The following is an 11,576-nucleotide window of genomic DNA, read 5'->3' as shown; positions in this document are numbered from 1 at the left end:
ATCAATCACACCATAAGGGGATCATTCACCTGCACATCCACTAATGTTATATATGCCATCATGTGCTACAGAACTCTCGTTGTTTTTGCTGTATACAGACTAACACAGCTACCCCCTGGTGCTTTTCAAGTGCCTCTCGTGTTATGGGCCCCTCATTTTGAAGCTGAGTCTAGCCATTCTGCTGGGATGGTGTGGGTTGCAGTTTGTGCTGCTTTCTTACTGAATCCATTCTTCTTTCTCTCTTCATATTATTATTATTTGCTTGTATTATGGTAGGCCCTAGAAGACCCAACCAAGATTGGATCCCTTTGTGGTGAGCCCTGTACATATACATAGGAAGTCAGTAAGTTAGATTAGAAGTAAAAAGGTATTATCACCATTGCGTACAGCATTAATGAGATTTTCTGAGGAATACTGTGTCCAGTTCTGGTGTCCACACTAATAAGGATGGTGAAAAATTGGAAATTGTTCATAAGAGAGCTACAAGAATGATTTGAGGTCTGGAAAACCTGCTTTACAATAAGACCAAAGAAGCTCTGTCTATTTACCTTGACCAAAAGAGGGTTAAGAGGTGACTTGATCATTGTCTACAAGAACCTACCTAATAACATTTCTGATAGTAGAGAGTCCTTTAATTTAACAGACAATTTAACAGGATCCAATAACAGGAAATTGAAGCTAAACAAATTCAGACTGGAAATATTTTTAATAGTGAAGGTAATTAACCATTGGAACAACTTACCTTGGGATACGGTAGATTCTCTGTCACTTGAAGTCTTTAAATCAAGACTGGATGTGTGTAGTGTATAGGAATTCGGTAATATCCCTTTAATATCCCTTATTCTTGCGAATCCTCTAGTGGAGCTCACTGTGTTTTATGCTTTAGAAATCAGCCAGAGCAGCAGAATAGATCTATAACTAGGGCTTGCATGTTGTGCATATTTAGTAAACGTGATTATTTGGACTCCACAGTGTGTGTGTGGTTCCTTCATATGGTTCTTGTTGTGTAACAGGCAAAAGACAACAGCAACTTTTTAATAGGTATGCTCCACACCCACCAGAAAAATATAGGCTTAATGAAGGAGTCACTGGGTAAAATTCTATGGGCTGTGTTATGTAGGGGGTCAGACTAAATTATCATAATGGTCCCTTCTGGCCATAATAGTTTATGAAGTCCCTGCTGCAAAGATCTGATACTCTAAATAGAAAAGATAGACAAAGTCTGGGAGAAAGGAAGTATTATCCTCATTTCACAGTTGGGGATCTGAGATAGAAACATTTGTGACCTGTCTAAGGTCACACAAGAAGTGTGAGAGCTGGAAATTGAATTCAGGTCTCCAGGATCCTAGTCCCTAGAGACTACAGCTTTCTGGGGATTTCTAGAGTGCATTGTTTTCTAGCTACTCTCTTTGCTTATCTCCCTGCCACCTGCTGCCAGCTGACTCAGGCTCACAAGGGCCTTTAATTGTGTTGTAGAGAGTGTAGACTTTGCAAGGTCCTAGAGCCCCCAGGCTCCAGCCCAAGCCTGAACGACTAAATCACAATTAAACAGCCTCTTAGCCCAAGCCCCAGGAGCTCAAATCATCTGGCATGGGCCACCTCTGGGTTTTTAATTGCAGTGTAGCAGTGAGGTACCAGTCACAGAACCTTTCAGCACTTGCCTTCAATATATTGGCTCATGGAGACTTCCAAGAACTGGGCATTGTGCCTTTACGGGAAAGTACAACAGCAAGCATATTTAGACGATGGCAGATTCAGAGAAGATGTAGAATAAAGTGGGCATTGCTCAAAATCCAATGCCTAAGGATTTGGGCACCAATTTGAATATGTCATGCGTTTTCTAACTAATTTCTTTCATTACCATATTTAGTGGTAAAGAGATGCTGGAGGAGTTCCCATGGATACAACTAAATTGCACCCCTTATTTTCCATAGCTTCATGGACCCTCACATCTCACTTAGCTCCCCCATGGCCAAAGAGTGCTAGCTGCAGCTCCCTGTAGAGCCACTAATGCTGGTCCAAGTGTCAGCTGATACTTTCAATAGCAAAGAAAGATGACAAAAGCGTATATCATGCTTCACTGAATGCATTTAAAGTATAGCACCAAGATCAACTTCTAAAATCTGGTGATGGGGATCAGGTTGAAAACTTTGTAAAGGTGTCATTGGTTATCCTCACTTGGAAAAGTTTGTTTTAATTCCTGTCATTTTGTGCAATGCGATCCATTCTGAAGGCAAAACATTTGATATTCAGGAAATTTTGGAAAATCCTTTCTGGCAGAGATCGGGTGAGCTTCTTCAGAGTCCGGGAAATCATCCCAATCTCTCTCTCAGGTGGTTAGTCCATTTATAAACCAAAAACTCTTGGTGCCAAGTGTTAACAAAAACACAACATCAGTGAAAGTGTGCATGCCCCGCAAAAGAACACGCTCTACAACTGTATGACTTTTGTCAATTTCTTTCCATCTTCTTTGAGAAACCAGATAAACTTTTTTCTAAGTTAAGAAGAGAAAATACAACTGTTGGTCATGTCGGAATTTACCACCTACAACAGGACCAGGAGCTAGCATTGCTCTGGTAACAGAGAACTCATAACTGTTGTTAATTATCCCAGTTTAACAACTTTTTTTCTAGCAGGAAATAAATTCAAATTTTCTTTATTAACAACATAATTTGTATTTTCATTCCAAATGTAAAATAAACCTGCCTTTTCTAAATGGAACACCATTAAAAATGTTTCAGACTTCCAATTTTGTCTTACTATTAAAGATAATAGCCTGAATTTGTGGTGTCATAATGGAAAGACTTCATTTAATGTGTCTAACCATATGGAGAAATATTTTATCAAGTTTAGTGACAGATGCACACCATTACTCTCAGTAAAGTGCAAACAAGCTGTTTACTGCCTCATTATCAAATCAGGGAAAAGCTTTTTGGCTAATAACCAAAACACTGAAAGCTATAAAAATATCTATGCCAAAGTTGTAAATGCAGATGTTTGCATGTTTTACAAATGGATGTATAAATCCAAATAAGACCTTTGTCTAGGACGTCCCCCAATAACTATCAAATTTATACTTCACACAAATCCCACAGTTTTCTGTAAAATACAAGTGCATACAATAGTTTAAAAAGAAAAACACAGAACAATCCTGGCCAAATGCTGCACTCATTCACAGCCGTGTAGTTTTATTGGCTTTAATGGGGATGCCCAGCAAGAGTAAGAGATAAATTTCATCCCTCAGAATTGGCCTTTATAATTCAATTGCCACTGCAAAAGTCTAACGCCTAATTAAAATTCATTTATTTCCATAATCAATAAATGCAGTATATATACATATATATATATATTTTACAACTAAGCTGTTTAGAGGATGAATAAAGGTACGAATCATAGGATTAGAAGGGACCACAAGGGTTATCTAGTCTAACCCACTGCCAAGATTCAGGATTTGTTGTGTCTAAATCATCCAACATAGATGGTTATCCAATCTCCTTTTGAAAACCTCGAGGGAAGGAGCTTCCACAACTTCCCTAGGCAGTCTGTTTCATTGTCCTACTGTTCTTACAGTTAGGAAGTGTTTCCTGAAATTTAATCTAAGTCTGCTATGCTGTAGTTTGAACCCATTGCCTCTTATCCTGTCGTCTGTGGCAAGAGAGAACAACTTTTCTCCATCTTTTTTATGGCACCCTTTCAAGTATTTGAAGACCATTATCATGTCTCCCCTTAATCTCTGCTTTTCCAAACTAAACATACTCATTTCCTTCAGCCTCTGCTCATATGGCTTCCATTCCATCCCTTTGATCATCTTTGTCCCTCTCCTCTGGATCCTTTCCAGTTTTTCTAGAACCTTTATACATTGGTGACCAAAACTGGATACAGTACTTCAGCTGAGGCCTGCTCAGCACTGAGTAAAGTGGTGCTATCACTTCCCGTGATTTGGATGCCATGCCTCTATTAATGGAACCTAAAATTACATTTGCTTTTTTTGCAACAGCATCGCATTGCTGACTCATGTTCACATTGTGATTCATCACAACTCCCAGATCCTTCTCAGCGGTGCTGCTGCCAAGCCAGTCATCCCCCATTCTGTATTTGTGCATTTGGTTTTTCTTCCCTAAATGTAGCACCTTGCATTTGTATTTGTTGAATTTCATTGTGTCTATATGTTCTCCATTCTAACAGTTCTCCAACTGATCAAAACCCTGCTGAATTTTAGCTCTATCCTACAAAGTGTTGGCAACCCTCCCTAACTTTGTGTCATATGCAAATACGATCAGTATGCACTCTGTTTCTACATTCAGGTCATCAGTAAAGATGTTAAACAAAACCAGACCCAGAACAGATCCCTGTGGAACCCCATTTGAGACATCACTGCAATCTGACATCATTCCATTAACAATTACCCTTTGTTTGTAGTTGTTTAACCAATTATGTATCCACTTAAAGGTAGTTCCACTGAGCCCGCATTTCTCCATCTTATTTATCAGAATGCCATGTCAAAAAACCTTGCTGATGTCCAAATATATTATGTCCACCGCATTCCCCCATCCACCAAACCAGTTACCCTGTCAATGAAGAAAATCAAGCTGTTTTGGCAAGATTTTGTTCTTAGTAAATCCATGCTGGCTGCTAGTGATTACCCCTTCATCCTCCAGGTATTCACAAATTGAATGTTTTATACATGAAATTTGGGGCCTGATCCAACTCCCATTAAAGTCAGTGAAAATATTCTCCATGACTATAATAGATATTGAATCAGGCTGTTGGTGAATTTTAGATATATATAGACAGGTTGGAACAAAGCCCCAAAAATCGACCTTCTGTTTTATTAGTAGCCAATTAAACTCAATACAGAGTAATTTATTAAATTGGAAAGGAAGACCAGAAAAGTGGTCTAGCTGCTGACTTTTCCAATAATTATATGCAGATAGCAAGTTAAAGAGACCAACATTTATGCCATATTCTGTATGGACCTATGTGATTAAATTAGGTGTTAAAATAAATCTTAGAATCCTTCAATCTATCAATTTATCTCTGTAGCCATAGGAATGGCATAGTTAAGAGAAACAACTTCAAATTCACAATAATTATTTTAAGGAAAAAGAACTATTACAAATTCAGGATTTCCCAGTGTAATCCTTTCAATGTCAATAATTTATTCCATAACTAATGGATCAATGAATTCAGTTTGAAAATACTGAAATCATAGCATCTCTAAATACCGAAAGTATGCCTGGGTGTTATCTGCATCATTATGGCATTGCAAACCATTAGCTGATATAATGTTTTCCCTAACAGCAAGCAACTCCATGCAGATTGAAATCAGACTCATAGTGGAACAATAAGAAATCGTGTAAATAACTGGAGTCAAGCTGGAACAATAGTTCTCTCTATCAGTCTGACAGTATTAGACAGAACCAATAGAGACTTCCAAATGAGCTGGAAGAAATTCATGGTTAGTATTAAATAGCAAGATAATGGAAAACTGGTATAAGGAATTAAGTAATGCAACCAGAACAAAAAAATTAAGATCACACAACTAGCGATGTTCTAGATGCTGCACAATTATGACTCTCATAACATTTGAAAAGAATGAAAAAGTAGACTTAGGAAGTCAATTCAATCCATATAAATAAAAGAGAATGTTTTTTTTAAGTAATTGCAGTCATTTTCAAACAAAATGGAAGATAACTGAGGGCAAGATTCCATTAGCCTTTATTTAAGCAGGACTTATTGCTGAGTTACTGCCTGACCCATCTCCCATTGAAGTCAACTGAAATCTTTCCCTTGACTTAAATGGGAGTTGGATGAGACCTTAAGTGATTGCCAGCATAAGTAAATGTGGAAAATTCCTAGCCTGAGGAAGGGGGAAAGGTTCTTTCACTCATTTAAATAAATGGGAATATGCATTGAGTAAAATATTACTGAGTGGCAAAATCTTGCATTATGTCTCCATTAGTGGCTCCTGGGGGATCAATGTCATAGAGACCCGCTCAATCAATCCCGGAAGTGCTCTCTGGTTGATGCCATTAATCCACCTCCCTGAAAGGAGTAAGGCTGTGTCAACCAGAGGGCATCTCCCATTTACGCAGTGCAGCGAAGACGCTATGGAATAGCAACAAACGTTATGTAAGCAAACATTACGTAGCTTGCATGTCTCCCATTAACCACTGGCGGCAGTGTAGACCAGGCTGCCATAAGAGACTATGTGTCTGGATTCAGTTGCTGAATAAATGATTTCATTACTACTGAATGATGACAAATCAGATAATCACATTATTAAGTCAAAACCAAAACAGCATTTATGATGCAATATTGTGAAAAATCTGATTAACATGATACCTTTGCTCCTAAATAGGTGTGTGACAAAAAATAATACTTTGCTTCACAGCATCTCTTCGGCTTATTATAGGATTCTTCTACATCTCCTGATACCTACAAACTACTAGACTCCAAACATTGCTCAAGCTGATATATGGCCCTCTTTCTCTTTTATATCAGTACTACTCTATGGACAGCAGCCACATATTTAGCTCTTCGGTCTAAGAAGCAATGCCATCAATTGACAAGCTAAGTTACTGTGATCGGTCAACTCTGTCATTTAGTAATTAAATTCAACAGGTTGGTTAGAAAAGGTAGAAAGACCAAATGGTTCTGTGGCTGATAAAGAGTGGAAAAGGCAGATGGTTGAAAAAAAGAAAAGGAAACTGTGATGAGTCAGTGATGAGAACCTGAGGTGAGAGATGGCAATGTGTACTGGTGAGATGAAGACTGGCATACCCATTTCCAAAGGATAGCTCCTTTTTGTCAGTAAGAATATTAAGTATGACATTATATGAAAAAAAATCTACTAAACTTATTAGAAAGTGGATATTCAGAAGCCTTACCATGAATATTAATATCTGCTGCCTTGGTGATTTAAGAACCAACTGGAATGAGGTATAAAAATAAATAAGTTTGTGTTAGACAAGCAAGATGAGAAAGTTTCCAAATAGGAAAATACATTCATTGCTCAAATGTAAAAACAGAGAGGCAATTCACAAGAGGAAAAATACAAAGGAATTTATGAAAACGAATAGCTGCACGCAAATCATTGCAACCAGAGACGAGAAAAATCAGTAAAGAAAGAATGATAAGACAAAGTAAGTCGCTAACAAATGGCAACACCTAAACAAGTAACATTACAACCAACAATATTCATTTTGAAAAAACAATTAGGTTAACTATGTATCAGACATTAATTTTAATCCAAATCTTGCAACATCTTTGTCATTTGGTGCAGGTATTATTATTATAGTAAGTTGCAGCTGGCAAGGAAGAGAATTTGTATTACTTTGTTGTAGCCTGGATGGACTTCACGGTTCTATGAAAATAAGAAACATGAAGAGAGACCTATGTTTATATATCATGGCACAGTAAACAGAAAATATCATCTTACCTTTAGAGGAGCACTTGAATTCTAAGAAGATTGTTTACAGTGTGATCATGAAACAATCCTTTCTGCACAAGGTACCACATAGCAATAGAATTCTACAACACTGTGGCCTGTCACATATTTACCGAACTATAAGCTATTATATAAGACAATTGTACTAGTCTGATTGAGGTTTGACTAGATCTCATAAAAAACATTGGCTTTTAGAACTAGATCCTCAGTCAGAGTAAGTCTGCATAGCTCCACTGACTTCAGTAGATCTATGCTGATTTACACAAGCTCAGAGTTTAGCCTATTATCTATACTTCAGATCTTGGTATTTTTCACCGAAGTTGGATTCCAGAGTTCTAAAATTTAGCACCCATTAGACCTAATCATCCAAGTAGATCTTCAGGTGAGACTTGCTCTATCAGCTTTTGCGGTTTTAAAAATGTTAACTTCAATGTATTAGAGAGAAGCCCAAAGGTGGTAAATTTGGCTGTAGTTTAAAAATTACCTCAGATTCAGGGAGGGTCCACAATCCACATTCAAGATTCCAGTTTAAGCCCATTTCTGCTTTTTATTTGTCAAAAGCAACTATGCCTTAGGTGTGCCAGTTGCAAATGGGCACATGTTGATCTAATAGTTCTTGCTAGCACATCACTAAGGTTCTAAAGATGGAGAAAAGTTATTATTGTAGACTTGGGGGCTGCTTGCTCAAGCAACTCTGAATTGACAGTTTCTGGGCACAGTATCTGATGGCTCTGATACTATGACTGGGTCGTGGGAGGTCAGATCAAGTGGTCAGAGCAAGAGCCAGGCCGAGTTGGTACTAAAGCATCAAAGTCTGAGACAAGCCAGAGGGGAAACCAAGAGTCAGGCACCAATAAGTAGGCAGGGTCCGGTTACCAGGAGGTCAGAATCCAAAATAGGCTGGAGGGTAAACCAAGAGCCAGGTATCAGAAGGCAGGCAGGGTCAGAAGCCGGAGTCTAGGATCTCTCACACACAGAGCCTAGAGCAAGGAAGGTAATCAGGCAGTTTGTATTGTTGCTCAGACAACTCCCTACCATGACTTCCTGGCTTAAGTACCAGTGCCAGCCAATCAGTGAGCTGTGAGGAGCTGCCACTCAGGTCCTGCTAGCTGGTACCTCCTGCAGGGCCCAATCTCACAGAGTCCTCCCATGAAGGCCCAGACCAAGCCTGTGATGATGTGGCAGTGTCAGCAGCAGAGACACCCCCATGGTCCCAGGTTCTTACAGATAACACTGAAGTAAAAATCAAGGAGAATTCCATTTTGATTACTTTTATTTAATTTTTCACTTTTACTGTTAAGACATGCTGGTTAAATTTGTCTCCTGGTACAAAGCAGAGTCACAAATCAATTAAACTTTTTAATTTAGTCCCACTGTTTTTCACTATGAAAGCAATCATTATATACTACAGCTGAATGCTGGTCAGCGTGAGGGCTACAAGCAGGGCCCTATAGTCTCTGCAAATCCTCAGCTTCAGAATTAACCACATATTCTACCCCAGAAAAATTTGGCTTCAAACTGTAGGCTTTCTTTTAAAATACATTTCCAGATATTTTTATTGCATTTAATGTATTGGCTTTTCTATATTGCACATCACTGTAGTAACTGAACAGCTCATGAATAATAACAACTTTATCCTACGAACCCCTGAGGTAGGGAAATATCATTACTCCCATTTTATGGATTGGGAGACAACATAGAAAGAAATTAAACAACTTGACCCAGATTTTCTAATTCCCAGGTATATTAACCACATGACCATCTTCCTTCTCTAGAAAGCCTTCCCAGAATCTACCAATTGTTAGCTTATGCAGTGCTATCTTCATGAATCTGCAAAAGGATGACTTAAACAATAATTCCAAGGGATGTGAACTGCCTATATTTATTTAAATGATGTGTTGATTCTGAACTTAATGGTAACAAGTTACATGTCACCAAACTATTTAGCTGTTGATCATCTTAGCAGAGACAACCAGCCCATGTGCTTATCCACTGTTGCTTGAAGGGGGAGTGGTGCCTTGGAACAACTGGTTGATGTCAAGGATTGAAGGAGTCAAAGTGAAGCAAATTTTAAAACACTCCAGAATTCATATTTGTCACATAATATATCAATATATAATATATAACATAATATCAATGGCAGTTCCAATTTCTGCAGAATCTAAGATCTTTTCTACCACTTATGGTTAGGTTAGTAACTTCACAAACATGAACTGAGTGATGAAAAACCAATGCAAAGTTGTCTTCTTGAGTGCTCAGACAGCATAAAACAGTTATTCTAGAAAAGATGAAAACTGCATTCATTCATCTCAATTAGATGTTAACTCTTAAAGGAACGGGATTTTTTTTTTTTTAAATCACACTTTGAAGGTTATTTTTTAAAAAAAGCATTTGTTACAAGTAACATCCAAGATTAACATGACAAAGAACAGAAAACATTTTCTGTATTTTTCTCCAGTTTATTTAGTGCATTTAGCAGCATTTTGTCTATAGTCAGTTTCACTGTTTCCCTGGTAGAGTTAGTCATTTTCATCTATTTGTGTGTTTTTTTCACAGGGCAATAGGAAGAAGTAAAATGTTTAAAGTAATAAGGAAAAATATTTAAAAATACAAAAAAATTGTCTGAGGGACGTAATGGTAACAGCTGAAACTATCTAACCCATTCCTTGACATTTGCCCAGATTTCAACCTTTTAAATCCAGTGACAACACTTTAAGAGACAGATTTTCAAGTAATGTAGGTGAGCAATTGTACATCCAATTTGCACAGTTACCACAATTGTGTGCACAAATCAGGTAACTGCAACAAAAAGAAGAAACAGCAGAGGTCCTAAAAGTATCTAATATATTTTCCTCACTGAGTGATTCAAAATGCAACAATAACTTTATCAATCAAAAGATTTGTTATTGCATATGGGGTACGTTCCACCTTGGTCTTTGCACAAACTTCCCATTGTTTCCAGTGAAAGGTGCTGTGAATAGCACAGTGGTAACACTAAATAATATTTTCCAGTTTGAAAGTTTTTCCAGTTTGAAAGACATCCCTTAAAAAAAACAAACCCTAACTTTATAAATATGGCCCATGGATTTTAATTAAATAAGTAATTTGACCGCCTATAGAGAATGAGGTTTGGCACAGATCATCCAATCAGTGCCCCTGAAAATGACAGCCAGACAAGCTTATGACAACAGCTAAATTACCATGATAAACTATTCAGAGCAGGTACTGTGTCTTTCTTTCTATACACTTGGATAGCCTTCAGCACAATGGGATCCTGTGCTGATTAAAGTCTCTCAGTGTTACTTTAATACCAATAATTAAGGCAGCATTCTGAATAAAGGTAAATTATGTATCCACCTGTGTGGCCATATAATATCAGTATACATGGGACCCGATCTAGAATTCATCTAAAATGTCCCAGCTGTGTGATAGATTCAGAAATCACAGTGAAATGGTTGCATACTACAACAATGGAGGAGCAGATGACTTAACCCAGATGCATTGTTTTCTAATGTAACTTTTCAATCTGAAAATAAAAGTGGTAAATCATGTCTATAAGATTCCAAGCACATCTGCATTTTAGTATCTTATTAAACTTTTAAAATAATGGGACTCATTCTATCCAGTGATAGAAACTATGACATTAAATATATGCATCTTTATTAGTTTAATGCACCTGAACAGACATGAGAATGCATTGCCTGAAGAGCTGTTATTCATAAGTATAATTAAAAAAAAAAAAGAGAGAGAGTCGTGTAGCACTTTAAAGACTAACAAATTTAATTTCTGCAGGCATAAGCTTTCGTGGGCTGTAACCCACTTCGTCAGATGTATAATTATTTTCTTTGTATTCACAGTCTATATAGCACTTCCCTCAATCAATCAGGAATATTAATCTAATTGGACCTATGTAATACAAGAGGAACACACCGGCATCAGCTCCTTTTTGTTGATTCTTCTTATTATCTATCTATTATGTGTTAACATTAATAAGTTAACAAAGAACCTTCAGCTAAATCTTTCCTTCATTTCAGAGCTCTACATTTCCATGAAGGACCTAAAGCTTTAGTTTTCTCACTACTTTTTACAACAGAATAGTTAAAATCTTTATCATTTTCTAGCATTG

The sequence above is a fragment of the Emydura macquarii genome, unplaced genomic scaffold (genome assembly GCF_026122565.2).
Source record: "Emydura macquarii macquarii isolate MOO-44397 ecotype Brisbane River unplaced genomic scaffold, CSIRO-AGI_Emac_v2 contig_2422, whole genome shotgun sequence".
Taxonomy (NCBI): domain Eukaryota; kingdom Metazoa; phylum Chordata; order Testudines; family Chelidae; genus Emydura; species Emydura macquarii.
Note: the sequence above shows the minus strand (reverse complement) of the source record.